Genomic DNA, 14,252 nt, shown 5'->3' with positions numbered 1-14,252 from the left:
TCATTGGCTAACTTTTCATCCAAGGAGAAAAGGCCATTTGTAATAGCATAATCCTCTACAATGGTTCCTTTCAGTTGCCTTTTTCTTTCTAAACTAAAACACACACACACACACAACACTTTAGCCTTTTCTCACAGCAACAGAGCTCCTACCACTTGCTGAGTAAAAAAAAAATGTATTAGACAAATTCATGGAAGGCAGGTTATCTGTGCTAGTTAAAATGGAGCCTCTAAAGCCAAAGGCAGGATACATGATACTATCAGATGTGACTGGCAAATGGAAGATGGCTTCAGGCTCCAGTGGTGTGCCTCACAGGAGCGTCTGAGATACAAACTGCTGGACCTTTGTTGTGATCTGGCCAATGACTGGTAAAGGGAATTTGTACAGAATGACAAGTGGTTAAACCACGGTTAGAAATGAGGAGGCGGGATTTCGTGAAGGCAGGGTTGGCCCAGATTATGTAGCCCCACCCTTTCCCCTTTAGCCACAGCCACTTAGCCTCTCTCCTCCCTTCCGTCACAGTGTCTCTTTGTTTAAAGAAGGGGGGGGTATGAGTAATCTGCCCCGCTCACGTCTTCACCCCTCTCTTCCCCTTATGGTTGCCAGGGAAGGGTGGAGTGAATCCCGTCCTGGGATATTAGGAACATGGTGCAGAGTTTGTTTTTATGCTGCTAAATCTGGCTTTTACTATTATTTGATGTACTGTTTTATTAATGTGTTTTTATCTATGTGCTGTAATCTGGCCTGAGCCTGTTCGCGGGGAGGGCGGACTATAAATTTAATAAATAGTAATAAAAAATGTAAAATAAATATTATACAGGAAAAGACTCTCTGCATGGATAGTTTCTTATTCTCCCCACATAGCATCAATAACATATCTCCATGTGCTGTTAAGCCTTATTTTGTACCTATCAAGAACACTTTTATTCCCCCTTTCTTCGTTTTATCCTCACAACAACCCTGCAAGGTAAGTGAGGGTGAATGCTCAAAGTCACCTAGTCAGCTTCACAGTAAAAGGGAAGTTTGAATGTGAGTTTCTCGGAGCCCAGTCTGATATTTTAACCACTACATGGCATTGCTTGTGAGCCTTAGCTATTCTTACCATGCAACAGGTTGGTAAGCAAACAAAGCCATGGGAGAGGTGTGATTGGACGTCCCCTGGGTTTACACACAAAATTGAGGCACATGTGGGGTTACCAACTTATAAACTCATCCTGCTAGTTGTCCAGTAGCATTGCCAGCGCTGGGTTGGGAAATTCCCGGAGATTTGTGGGTGGAGCGTAAGGAGGGCGGAGTTTGGGGAGGGACCTCATTAGCATATAATGCCATAAAGTCCACCCTTTAAAACAGCCACTTTCTCCAGGAACTGATCTCTGTTGCTTGGAGGTCAGTTGTAATTCCGGGAGATCTCCAGGTCCTCCCTGGAGGTTGGCCACCCCCTTGTCCATTAAGGTCTGCCTGAGCTGTAAGCTGGGCTTTTTTTGAGCAGGAACGTGGTGGAACGGAGTTCCGGCACCGCTTAAAAATGGTCACATGACCAGTGGCCCCACCCCTTGATCTCCAGACAGAGGGGAGTTTACATTGCCCTCCGCGCCGGTGCAGAGGGCAATCTAAACTCCCTTCTGTCTGGAGATCAGGGGGCGGGGCCACCGGTCATGTGACCATTTTTACTGAGGGCGATTTAAACTTTAAAAAACTTCCCTCTTGTCCCAGCTGACCCAAAGTGACGTCATTGTGCAGTGCCGGGAACGTGCATGCACTTTGCGCATGTGCATGTGGTACCAGGGGTACCACCTCCCGCCAGGAGTTGCTCCCTGTGCTGGCAACCCTCTGAGTTCCACCACCTCTTTTCCCAGAAAAAAAGCCCTGGCTGTATGCAATCATCAGGTAATGATATTATTTAACCTGTTGCTATGATTAGCTTCAACTGCCCTGTACCGCTCTTTACAGGGACAGAGAACTTTCCTCCAAGTTATTGACAATCCTAATTACAACCCACATTTAGTTTGTAGCTTCAGGCTGAAGGGGGAAAGGATCCAATCCTTCTGCCCTTACAGTGGCCTCCTCTAGAAACTGCCCCCCATTGCTGCTAGCCTCGGAAGAAAAAAGGACAGGTGCTCACCCCAGGGCATTTGGGCTCAATGCCAAAGGTAAGGTTACCCACCTCCAGGTGGCTTCAGGTGGGTAGTTATGTTGGTCTGTAGTAGAAGAGCAAGATTTGGGTCCAGTAGGAGCCACTAGACATGAATCTGGCTCAGCCTCCAGGTGGTGGGTGGAGATCTCCCAAAATTACAACAGGTCTCCAGGCCACCGAGATCAGTTCCCCTGGAGAAAGTGGCTGCCTTAGACGGTGGAATCTGTCCCACTGTATCCAGCTCAGGTCCCTCCCCTTCCCAAACCCCGCCTCCTCACGGGCTGCCCCCCCCCAAATCTCCAGGAATTTTCCAGCCTGGAGCTGGCAACCCGAGATGCCTTCGAAGAACAGTGTCCTGCGCCCCAAAGCTCAATGCCCCCCCCCACACCTCTTTCTCCTTCATGGCAGCAGCAGAAGCTAGTCGAGGAACATAATTAAAACCTTAAGAAGGGCCTCTCCTTTGGAAAGCGCTTGACACCTGTAAGCTGCAGGGGAAGGAAGTGTCAATAGCTTCCTTCGAAGCCCCCTGGGCGCCGGCCTGCAAGCCTCATCTTGGGCACTTGGCAGATGGATGAGGACGCCGAAGCAGGTCGGGTTTCCTTTGCCCTTGACAAAGGAAAGCTTCCAGCTGTTTTCCAGGTTTGCTGGCAGAATTGCGCAAAGGGCGAGCCCTCCAAGAAGGGCTGCTCGGGATCCCCTTTCCCTTGCGTCATGCTCCATGCACAATGCCACTTCAGTCTCAGGGCCTCCGCCAGAGCCGACGAGGAAGTGGCTTGCCGCTTTATCGCTCCGTGTGCTTCATCTGTAGAGACTGCAGAGGAGGAATGTACGCTGTGCTGTTTGTTGGATAAAACTAGGGAGGTTTGCCTTTCGTTCAGTACGAATTAAGGGTTCGTTCGCACTTGCAGGGATTTCACTGGATGTGTGGGGGGTGGGTAGTTCTGAATTCCCTGCATTGTGCAGGGGGTTAGACTAGATGACCCTGCTGGTCCCTTCCAACTCTATGATTCTATGATTCCATTTGATTTGATATCAATGTCACTTGTTGATGGAGCTTGGGCTTCAGATATTTTTTAAGCTCTGGTTCTGTTTTGTTTGATTTTATTGGTTTTATATTATGGTTTTAGTAGCAGGATTTGAGTCCAGTGGCACCTTAGAGACCAACCAGATTTTCAGGTTATAAGCTTTCAAGAGTCAGCGCTCCCTTCTTCAGATACCTTTTGAGAGCTTTGACTCTCAGTATCTTATACCCTGAAAATCTGGTTGGTCTGTAAGGTGCCACTGGACCCAAATCTTGCTGTTCTACTGCAGATCAACACAGCTAACTACCTGAAACTATCTTTGTGGTTTTAGTATGTATGCTTTAATTTGCTAACTGCCTTGGTGACCCTTGTGAGGGCAGAAATATAAATTTTGTTAAATAAAGATAAATTTGGACAGATGCTGTTATGAAAAAAGGTACAGTATCTGTCCGAGGTAAAAAAAAATCCCTAGCTAATATCCTGGAGAAAATTCTTATTCATTCCAAGGGAGAAACTTTTTATACATAGGTTGCCAACAGCCTGGAGAAAAAAGGTACTGCCCCTTTAATAGAGATTTAATGCATGGGAATGGGCAGGTAAAGCTTTTCATTGAATGGAGGTAAAATACCATCACCTGGTAAACATCCCATTACGCTTCTATTAAAGCATCAGGTCATTTTTTCACTAGGCAGTCTTGCAAGGGAACGTAGAAGAATTACTCTACTCAGCTTGAGGCAATATTTATTTAGGTATTTAAGATAATTTAAGCATGAGAGTCCTGCAGCTCCCAACCAAATTGGATATCTGGGTGGTTAGGGGGTAAAAAACATAATAAACAATGAAAACTGTTTAAATATAGTTGTGTGTGTGTGTGTGTGTGTAATTCCCCATCCTGCTGCATAACCCTAATAGCTAAAAACGTAGAAATCTTAAAACAAATAAAAAACATCAACAGAAAAAGAATCAAATCAGAAAAACATCAACAGAAAAAGATCAGAAAGCATAAAATGTCTTATAGCAATAACATCCCAAAATATCACAATTTCTTAAAACCAATGGATCCAGAATCCTCAGTTACAAGAAAATAGGTTAATATTGAAAACAGCAGAGAAACAGACACACAAGAGACACGAAAGCACCAGTCACCAGAATGCATGAAAATATAAGCCATGCTATATCTGTATCAGCCCATTGATACAAGCCAGTTGGAAACAGCTGCTCACCTGGGGTGACTATGATTTTTTTTCCAGACAACCAGGGCCGTTTCCAGACGGCTTACCTGCACCCGGGACGTCGCGCCACGTTTCGGATCGTGCTGGGGAAAACGCGAAATATCGCATTTTCTCGCGCGAGTTTTGCGCGACATCGTGCAAAACTCGCACGAGAAAACGTGATATTTCGCGTTTTCCCCGGCATGATCCGAAACGTGGCGCGACGTCCCGGGTGCAGGTAAGCCATCTGGAAACGGCCCTAGTGTAGATGGGGAACATGCATGTATGAATAGACCCCAGCTCACACAGTCACTTTGGCCCAAAAGAGCCACAGGCGACGTTCTCTTGTGTTTGCATCCAAGGATAGCTTTTCAGGACAGAGTCTGTGTCAGGCACAAGAAGAGATTCAGCACAAGCAGAATCCAGCAGATCCATTTGCAACCAAAGAGCATCAAAAGGCAGGGTGTTATAATTGCTGATCAAGGCAAGGACTGACAGTGGGGAATAGAGGAGGAAAAACTGAGCAGATGGATAAACAGACACGGAGAGCAGGCAGGCATGAGTTAGGAATGCATGTGGGTCAGATGGAACCCTGGTATGGACCCAAACCGAGAACTAACCACAAATCTCGTGTGTGTGTGTGGGGGGGGGGGAAGGCTCCTCCAAAAAGAAGTGAGTTGTCTCCAGTAATGGAATGGAGACTATTGTTATGAAAGCAAAATTCACCCCGTAAGGCTCCCTGCAAAATTGGCATGGGACGGCTGCTTCCGGGTCGTAGGAGGGACCTGCACGGGGTGGTATCAGTGATCAGTGGTTGCTCAGCCTTTAATTGACCGGGCAAAGCTTCCAGTGGGCTGCTGCCTTATAGAGAGCCAATGTAGTGGTTAGAAAGTTGGACTAGGATCTGGGAGACAAGGGTTGCCAGGCCAGGCTGGCGGGAGGATTGGGGGTGGGGACATGAGGGTGTGTATGTGACATCATGCATGTTGTTACATCACTTCTATGGAAAACCTGGAAGTGATGGAGGGTAGCTCTAGGAATCACTGCAAAAATCTACAGTAAAACCATAGAGTTTCCAGCGATTTCTAGAGCTACCCTTCATCACTTCTGGGTTTCCCCTGAAAGTGATGTAATAGCACACATGCAACAAAGATGGACAATGGGATTCCCCACCCAAAGGCAGGCGCAGCGGCTGCGACATTTGCTGCTGGCTGCGGTCCACTGTGCTTCCTGACCAAGCACCAGCGATGACTGCAAAGACCACCAGCAGCCGTCCCTTGGAGAGAAGAGGCCGTGGCTGTCTGCTCCCCTCATCCCAAGCGGCTGCTCATCTCCCCGGGCAGGTGAGTGTGAAGCAATGGCAGCTTAGAGCAGCAGGTGCCTTTGCTTGCTTGCCTTTTCTGTCTGCATCATGTTGGGAGGGGCCTGTTGGAGAGCATCTTGCCGAGGGCTTCCCAAACCTGGAACCAGCCCAGATGAGTCACTGCCAGCCTGTCAACAATCGTTCTTGATGTGTCGGGCTGGTGTCCCTTGGAAATGGGCCAGCCTAGTTTAACTTAATGTTTACATCTCGCTTTCTTTCCAAATCAGAAACTCAAAATGGGTTGCAGCAAATAACAAACAGAATGCAAATGCTAAGTCAACAGCCATGAGCTGCATCCAAGGAAGACAGCCGTTGTTTTGGCTCTCCCTGAGTGTTAGGCGAAGCTTCAAGAGGGAGGGTTCAAAATGGTTGACACCAGAGATGCAGTTTTTTTGCTCAGGGCTTTTTTTCAGGGGGAACGAGGGGGAACGGAGTTCCGGAACCTCTTGAAAATGGTCACATGGCTGGTGGCCCCGCCCCCTGATCTCCAGACAGAGGGGAGTTTAGATTGCCCTCGGAGGGCAATCTAAACTCCCCTCTGTCTGGAGATCAGGGGGCGGGGCCACCAACCATGTGACCATTTTCTCTGAGGGCAACCCACTGAGTTCAACCACCTCTTTTCCCAGAAAAAAAGCCCTGGTAAATATTAAGGGGACAATTTACTCTTACATCGAAACAAGAGAAATGCCTTTTGCATTGAAAAGTATGCTCCAAGCTTGCAGAGGAGCCCATTCCCTGAGACTCTGAGCTGAACCACACAATACGAATTACATGAGACCGAGCGAGTGTCAGGAGTCCTGTCTTACCCCAAATGCCCGTATCCAGCATTCTCTCGATGAGCACGTGTTCTGGTCCAGGCATGGATTTTTAATGTTATGCTCCGGTGTGGCCACAATGGCGAGTGTTTACGGTCGCAACCAGTAAGTCGACAATGTAGAGTGTCCTTTTTCTCTGGATCTTCCACTTCCTATCTGCAGCTCACCTGCTCTCAGAACTGTGGATAGATGGCGCTCATGTCTATGTGCAGAGTTCAGATGCATGATGGGATATCCTTCCCACGTCTTGGAGGAACATGGAGAAAACTCGTGCCACCGCGAACACGGGTTCGATGGAGATCCTGCATTCCTGGCGCGTGTAGTTGAAAACAACATTGGAACACGTGTAAGTGCGTTTTCGTGTCATTCACGTGTAATTTGTATCGTGTGGTTTGGCTCTCTGTATGAGTCACTGTTCTGAACTTGACATGAAAAGGGGTTCCTAGTCTAGAGCAGCGACTCTAGCAGAGATATAACAGGCACAGCCTTCTGCAGCCTGATACTTTTGCTGGAACAGAAGTTACTGGATCAGTCAATCACAACCAACACAGAGACACAACAGAATTACCCCTCCCCTGGCAGGGATTGATAGAAAGAGGCAAGACCAGCGCAGTGACGCGTGCTGAAGAGGGTGTGCTTTGGCATGCACAGGGAATGTTAATAGTTTAATTCTTTTCTTTCTCAGAGCACACAAGATGGGGATTATAGGCCTAGAGATTTCTAAGCCTCGCCAAGACTGGAGATGTTGTCCCTCTGCAGGGTGGGACACTTTTTACGGGCAGCAAAAACCTGCACTTTTTTCTTTTCTTTTGCAAAGCCTCACCCGGCTTTGCTCTTTATTTTCCCAAGCCAAGGGTGGAGCTCCTCTAAAGTGTCTGTAAACAGAAGAAAACCCCAAAAAGCCAGGAAGTTTTGGAGGTTGCTTCATCAGCAGTGATTCACACAGCAATGCAGACACTTTCGAGAGCCTAGGATGGAGGGGGAGGGGCTAGGTAGGCGGGCGGGAAGAGATTGAAACCACCTGACACTCAGATACTGGGGAGCCTGACTGAACCAGAGAGACGCTGTTGTTTATCTTGCTGAGACACAAAAACCCAGCCTCCAAACCCAGCGTACTAACACCGGCAGGACGAGTTCCACAGGTATTGCCAAAGATGGCAGAGAGGAGCGGACCCTTGCAGTATCTGTCAAACTAGCAGGTGGAGCTCAGCCAAAATGGAGCCAGATTACATCTGGGAAAGGAGTTTCATTTCCTCTGCGCGCCACAGCATAATCCTGCCCCAATGGCATTTTGCAGTAAGCCGTTGAGCCGATCCCAGGGTTTCACTCGCACCTGGCTCCCTTGAGGGCTCTAATCATTTACTATAATAAATCTCAGTTTTGAAATGTGGGGAATAATAAAACTGGGTGCCTCTGACCATGTGCAGAGTACCTTCTCTTCACCGTTGCACAACCACAGTCTTGTTTCACTTATGTAAGATTAAACAAAGGGCGAAGGGAAACACAGGTTGTGGAGACTGGTCATAGGAAGCTATTTTTTTTTCTCCTTCAAAAACATAAATCTAGGGATTATCCAGTTAGGTTGATGGGTGGTAGATTCAGAGCCAAACAAAAGAAAATCCTTCATCTCACATGGTTAATTGGTAAAATAGTAAAAAGTCTAGTAGCACCTTTAAGGCTAACTAATTTTATTGAGGCATAAGCTTTTGAGAACCACAGCTCTCTTCGTCACATGTATCTGATGAAGAGAGCTGTGGTTCCTGAAAGCTTATGCCTCAATGAAGTTGGTTAGTCTTAAAGGTGCTATTGGACTTTTTACTGTTTTGCAATTACAGACTAACTCCTCTGGCTCTATGGTTAATTTGTGGAACTCACTGCCACAGGATTTTGAGGTGGCCACTAGCTTGATGGTGGAAAGTACCGTTAAGTCATAGTTGATTTATGGCCGTCCTCGCTGAGGTTTTCAAGGCAAGAGGTTTGCCTTTTCCTACTTCTACAACCCTGGTCTTTGTTGGTCTCCCATCCAATTACGAACCAAGGCTGAACCTGCTTAGCTTCCGAAATCTGATGAGATCAGGTCTGCTTGGGCTACCCAGGGCATTCGCTTAAATGCCTTTAAAGCAGACGGATTCAGGTGAGAGGCCACAGACCTCTGAATGGCGGTTTACTTATTTAGAAAGCATGTTTAGGGGCACCAATGGGGGAGGGTTTGGCCACCATACTCCTGTGGGTGCACCTTTCGGGTGCATCTGGTGGGCTTTAGTGAGAAACAAGTTCTTCCTTGCAACTTCTTTCTTTTTCTCTACTGATGTTAGACTGCAAGCTTCTTGGGGCAGAGAGTTTTCTTTGGCTCCTGTTACTCTGTCAAGTGATGGCCGCATGCAGTAAGTACTAAGGGCTTTCAGAAGGGACCATATGACTTTGCAGGCAAAGCACAATCCAAGAGCTTATATCGAACTGGGGCTCAGCTTCAGGAGAGCCCCCACCCTCCTGGCTTTCCGCAAACAATGCAACACTGAATTATTCCAAAAGGCCTTTTTTCTCAGCTAAGAGGGTGGTATTGTAAGAAAGGGATCCCAGACGTTTCGCTAATGAGTTAGAAACCATCGATTTCACCATTATGTTGCCTTACATATTATCTGTTGCTTTAAATACGTACTCCTATATCCTACCTGTGCTTTACGTTGTTCAATGTAAGTCCTAGAATTGATTATGTTCTGTTTCAGCAATTCCTCAAACCCATACTGGATCCTTGCTATTACTATATCTTTGTAAATTTATATTCTTTTGACATTGCTTATGGAAATGACATTGCTATGACATTGCTTATGGAAATATTCTTGACACTGTATGGAAATGCTTGCCCTTGTCCTTGCCACTAATTGTACTAATCTCACACTATGTAGTCCACCTTGAGTCTCAGTGAGAAAGGCGAAATATAAATAACATAAATATTTTTAGCCCTGACGCTTCTGTTGTGAACAATAATGACGGTGCCTCTGAGCAAGTGCAGAGTGCAGCTCCTTCTTCAATGAGGGCTGCCTCAAAGGTTCAGGCGACATCAACCGGCCTCTCATCTCAGTGTTCCCTGTTGATATCCAGTTGCAGCAGAATATGACCGTGATGATGGCCAGTGTCCCCTGATCCCTGGACCACTTCACTGGCTGTCGTAGGTGGGCCAGAGAAAAGCCAGATGTAATGTGTTACATAATACATCTGCTTCAGCTAGACACTAGCAGGAAAACATCGTGCGCTTTGGGGTCTAACTTGACCCTGAGTAATCACCACGAAACACTACACTGTTGGGACCAGAGGGTTTTGTTCTTTGGGGTTAAATCTGGAGAGATTTGAATAGTCTTTTCTGCAAAGTGTGTGATCCCAGCAAATCACTTTGTGGTCAGTTTTTAACCAAGGTGGACTCTTGCCTGTTTGAGGAAAGGATGCACTTCACTAGAAGTACATTTCATGCACTTCCTCATGCTCGAGATGTTGCACCCCCCACACACACCTCAAATCTATTTCTATCTCTCATTTGTCACGCTGATTGCTCAACGACTTCTTTGGGGTTTTGAGATGTGCTGGAGAGCTTGGAGCTGTGGTCAGTCACCCCCTTGGAATCCAGGTAGGTGGAGTGTGCTTTTTGACATTACCTTTGGTAATGTGCACATTCCACTGGGATGTGGTCAGAACTGTAGCCTGGGATAAGTCAGGGTTTCATGCGGAATGTATGGTTTCTCCACCCTGGTTGTGAAAACCGGGGAGGTTTGCCTTCTTCAGGTTAGCTAGAAAAAAAACAGAAGACGAAGAAGGAGGAAGCATTGTGATGTGCACACGCCCCATTTCAACCCAATTGTTTGTTTTATTTTTACTGTATTTTTCTGAGATTCATCACCTTCCTTTCAACATGAATTCTCAGGGGAACAAACAATGATTAAAACTGTAGACCATGCCATCCTGCTGAGGTGTTTGGAAGTAGAAGTGGGCATCAAAGGATGTGCCCTGGCGCTGGACTGGTTTAAATCGTTTCTCATGGAATGCACTCAAAGGGTGGCCGTTGGAGATCAACTATCTCCAGAATGGAAGCTGTCTTGCGGCGTTCCACAGGGTGCAATTTTATCTCCCATGTTATTCAACCTCTACGTAAAGCCTCATTCACAGCTATGGAGTTGGATGTCATCAATATGCAGATGACACCCAACTCTATATCTCACTATCTTAGATCTTAGAAATCTTAGATTGCTGCCTGACATCCGTAGTGAAATGGTTGAAAAACAACAAATTGAAATTGAACCCAGACAAGACCGAAGTGATGCTTGTTGGGAAAGCAGAGATTTTGAAGGACATGGTACTCCCCACTTTCGATGGAGTTCATCTGACCCTTGCAGACCAGTCAAGAGCCTAGGGGTTATACTGGATCCAGCATTATTACTAGAAAAACAAGTTAAGGCAGCCGCAAAAAATGCTTTCTACAATCTCACTCTAACCTGGCTCTTACCTCAACACGGCTGACCTGGCCACCTGGATCCATGCTATGGTAACATCAACATTTGACTATTGTAATGCATTATACGTTGGTCTCCCAGCTAAGTTAACTAGGAGGCTCCAATTGGTGCAAAATGCTGCATCCCGACTGTTATCAGGAGCGAGCAGGAGCTTGAACGTCACTCCCATCCTACAGTCACTCCACTGGCTACCCATCAGTTACCGTGCTCAGTTCAGGGTATTAGTTATTACATACAAAGCTCTTCATGGCTTTGGTCCAGCATACCTACAGGACCGCCTCCCTCCCTATGTTCCTCCACGGCAGCTTCGCTCATCTGAACAGGGTCTCCTGCAGGTGCCAGGCTGCACATGGGTGAAGTCAGCAGCAGCCCGTACACGGGCTCTCTCTGTGGTGGCCCTTATCCTGTGGAATTACCTGCCTGAGGAAGCCAGAAGAGCCCCCCCTCTCCTGGCTTTCCATAAACAATGCAAAACCGAACTATTCAAAAAGGCATTTTACTCAAATGGGAGGGTTGTATTGTAGGAAGAGGGTCTCAGATGCTTCACTAATGAGTTAGGGACCATAGACTTCATCACTATATTGCCTTACATATTATCTGCTGCTTTAAATATGTACTCCTATGTACCACCAGTGCTCCATGTTGTCTAATGTTAGGCCTAGAACTGATTATGTTCTGCTTCAGTATTTTTTCTACTCTGTATTGGATTCTTGCCAATACTATGTCTCTTAAACTTGTACCTGTTTACCCTACGTATTGTTTATGAAATGTCCTTGATACTGTATTGAGATGTATTGGTACTGATTGTGCTAATCTCATACTGTGTAATCCGCCTTGAGTCTCAGTGAGAAAAGCGGACTATAAATGACATAAACAAACAAACAAATTTGTGATAGTGTTTAGTATGTTGGACTAGGCTAGGACCAAGAAGACTGGCTTCAAATCCACACTCGGTCACAAAGCACCTAAGATGACCCAAGGCCAGTTATTTACTCTCAGGCTATCCCACCTCGCAGGATTGTTGTGAGAATTAAAATGGAGGTAAGACCCATATAATCCACCCCTCCTACCCCAGCTCTTAGAAGGAAAAAGGAATAAAAATGTGGCATGTAAATACCTTCAGCAAAAAAAAAATGATGGCCTATCATCATAATACATTTACTGTTCCTGAATTCGGAGTGACCCTTACTTATCTGATATGGCAAGAACCATCTGGAGCCAACATTCCTGGAAAGAGTCCACTGTCCAGTGCCAATTTGAATGCTGTTTACTGCAGAACAAAAGTAGGATAAAAAGTAGAGCTGTGAGTGGTTCTCTCTTGGTGGGCCAGAATGTAAAAGTGCCCTGGGACTTCCTTGCAGGCAGGTTGTTTATTATTTACTTCATTTATATCCCACCTTTCTTCCAAGCGGGAACCAAAGCGGCTACATCATTCTTCTCTATTTCATTTAACAACAACAACCCTGTGTGGGAGGTTAGGTTGAAAGTTTATGACTGACCCAGGGCCACCCAGTGAGCTCCCATGGCAGAGCGGAGAATGGAACTTGGGTCTTCCAGATCATGGGCAACCACTTTAACTATCATACCACACAGGCTCCCGATGGTTGTGAGGCCTGGAGGGAAGAGAAGGAGGAAGTTGGTGAGCTAGGAGACGAAGTTCTGGGAGGCTGGGTGCCTAAACCAAGATTCTCCCTAATCAATAAATATCATAAATACAAGTTGTAATAAATATATTCAAACAGCGTGAAAGTGCAACAGTGCATACAATATTATAAATACATCAACTATTCAGATATCTATACAAAAATAATCATCCAATAAATAGGGTATCTGTCAAAAATGTATACAATCCACAGTAATGAATATTAGAAGTCCAATCCATGCGAATAGTGCTGTTGACTCAAAATTGGGCCCGTCCAATAGCTGGAACAGCTCTTAAAGGTGCAGTCCATGCATGCAATGTAATTCGTTATAAACTTTTCTTGTTCCCTGTATTTTCAACCAACTCTGCCAGAGGCTCCCGTTCAGGACAGAGGTAAGAAATATTTACATCTCTTTCTAACACTTTTCTTTCTATTCAGTTTGAGCTCTGCCTGCTGGAAGCTGCCAGCTGCCGCCTGCTGGGTGGCAAATTTTGGGTTTCCCTTGTACATAATGTGTCAAATGGGGGTGAAAATACATTTATTTAGTTTGCTTATACCTCACCTTGGGCCCAATGGGGACCCAACATGATTTCCAATGGTCTCATCTCCTGCATTTCATCCCCACAACAGCCCTGTGAGGCGGGTCAGGCTAAGAAGGTGAGACCAGCTCAGGGTTGCCCAGCAAGTTTCCACACTGGTCGGGATTCGAACCTTTCAGATCCTAGTCTGACACTTTATTATTGTTTTATTATTATTATTTATTAATAATAATATTATTATTTATTATTATTTATCTCTCCCCACAAGCGGGCTCAGGGCGGATTACAGCATACAAATAAATACAATAAATAAAACAGTAAAATCACAAGATCTAAAATCCAGTTCAGTTAAAGACTGCGCCACATACAGCAAGTTGCTCGGCGTATATTTATAACTACTAAACCTGAAATATAAAATGTAAACTCACTCATTGCTGAACGGTGTGAGATCCCTATGCATTATGTCGGGGAGGGAGTAAGCAGAGAGGAATAACGTTGCAAGCATGTCCCCAAAGAAAGTTTGGGGGGGGGTCCTCAGTTCCAAAAGGCTGCACCAGAGAAGCTGTTGAAATCCTAGAAGGGGGTTGGGGGCAACTCCCCCCCCACTTGCCACTAAGTCTTCTAGACAGGTCAAGAAGCTCAAGTTGAAAGTATCCAGAAGTTGGGGTGACGTCTGTGGGGTGTGATCACACAGCAGTAGCGTCAGCTCATAACTTGGGTGTAATTTATGACACGAATGCGGCTGACCCTCCTTGGAGGCTGGGGGAGAGGCCAGCCGCCACAGATGTGGTTGACCCTAGAGGAGAGTTCAATCCACTCTTGTTGGCCCAGGAACCACCTTTTCCTCTGTCTTCTATTCCTCTGTTCCTTCTCAAGCAGAGGACCCGTCAGGCAGTCTGAATTCAGTTCATCCAAGAAAGCGTTGAATTGTGTGTGCCGAATTGCCTGAAAAAGCGTGGGGCACAGTTGCCAATCTCCAGGTGGGGCCTGGAAACCTCCCGGAATGATGGCTGATCTCCAGAC

Source organism: Eublepharis macularius, chromosome 6 (genome assembly GCF_028583425.1).
Source record: "Eublepharis macularius isolate TG4126 chromosome 6, MPM_Emac_v1.0, whole genome shotgun sequence".
Classification (NCBI taxonomy): domain Eukaryota; kingdom Metazoa; phylum Chordata; class Lepidosauria; order Squamata; family Eublepharidae; genus Eublepharis; species Eublepharis macularius.
The sequence above is the reverse complement of the archived record's forward strand: the minus strand, read 5'-3'. Positions refer to the sequence as shown.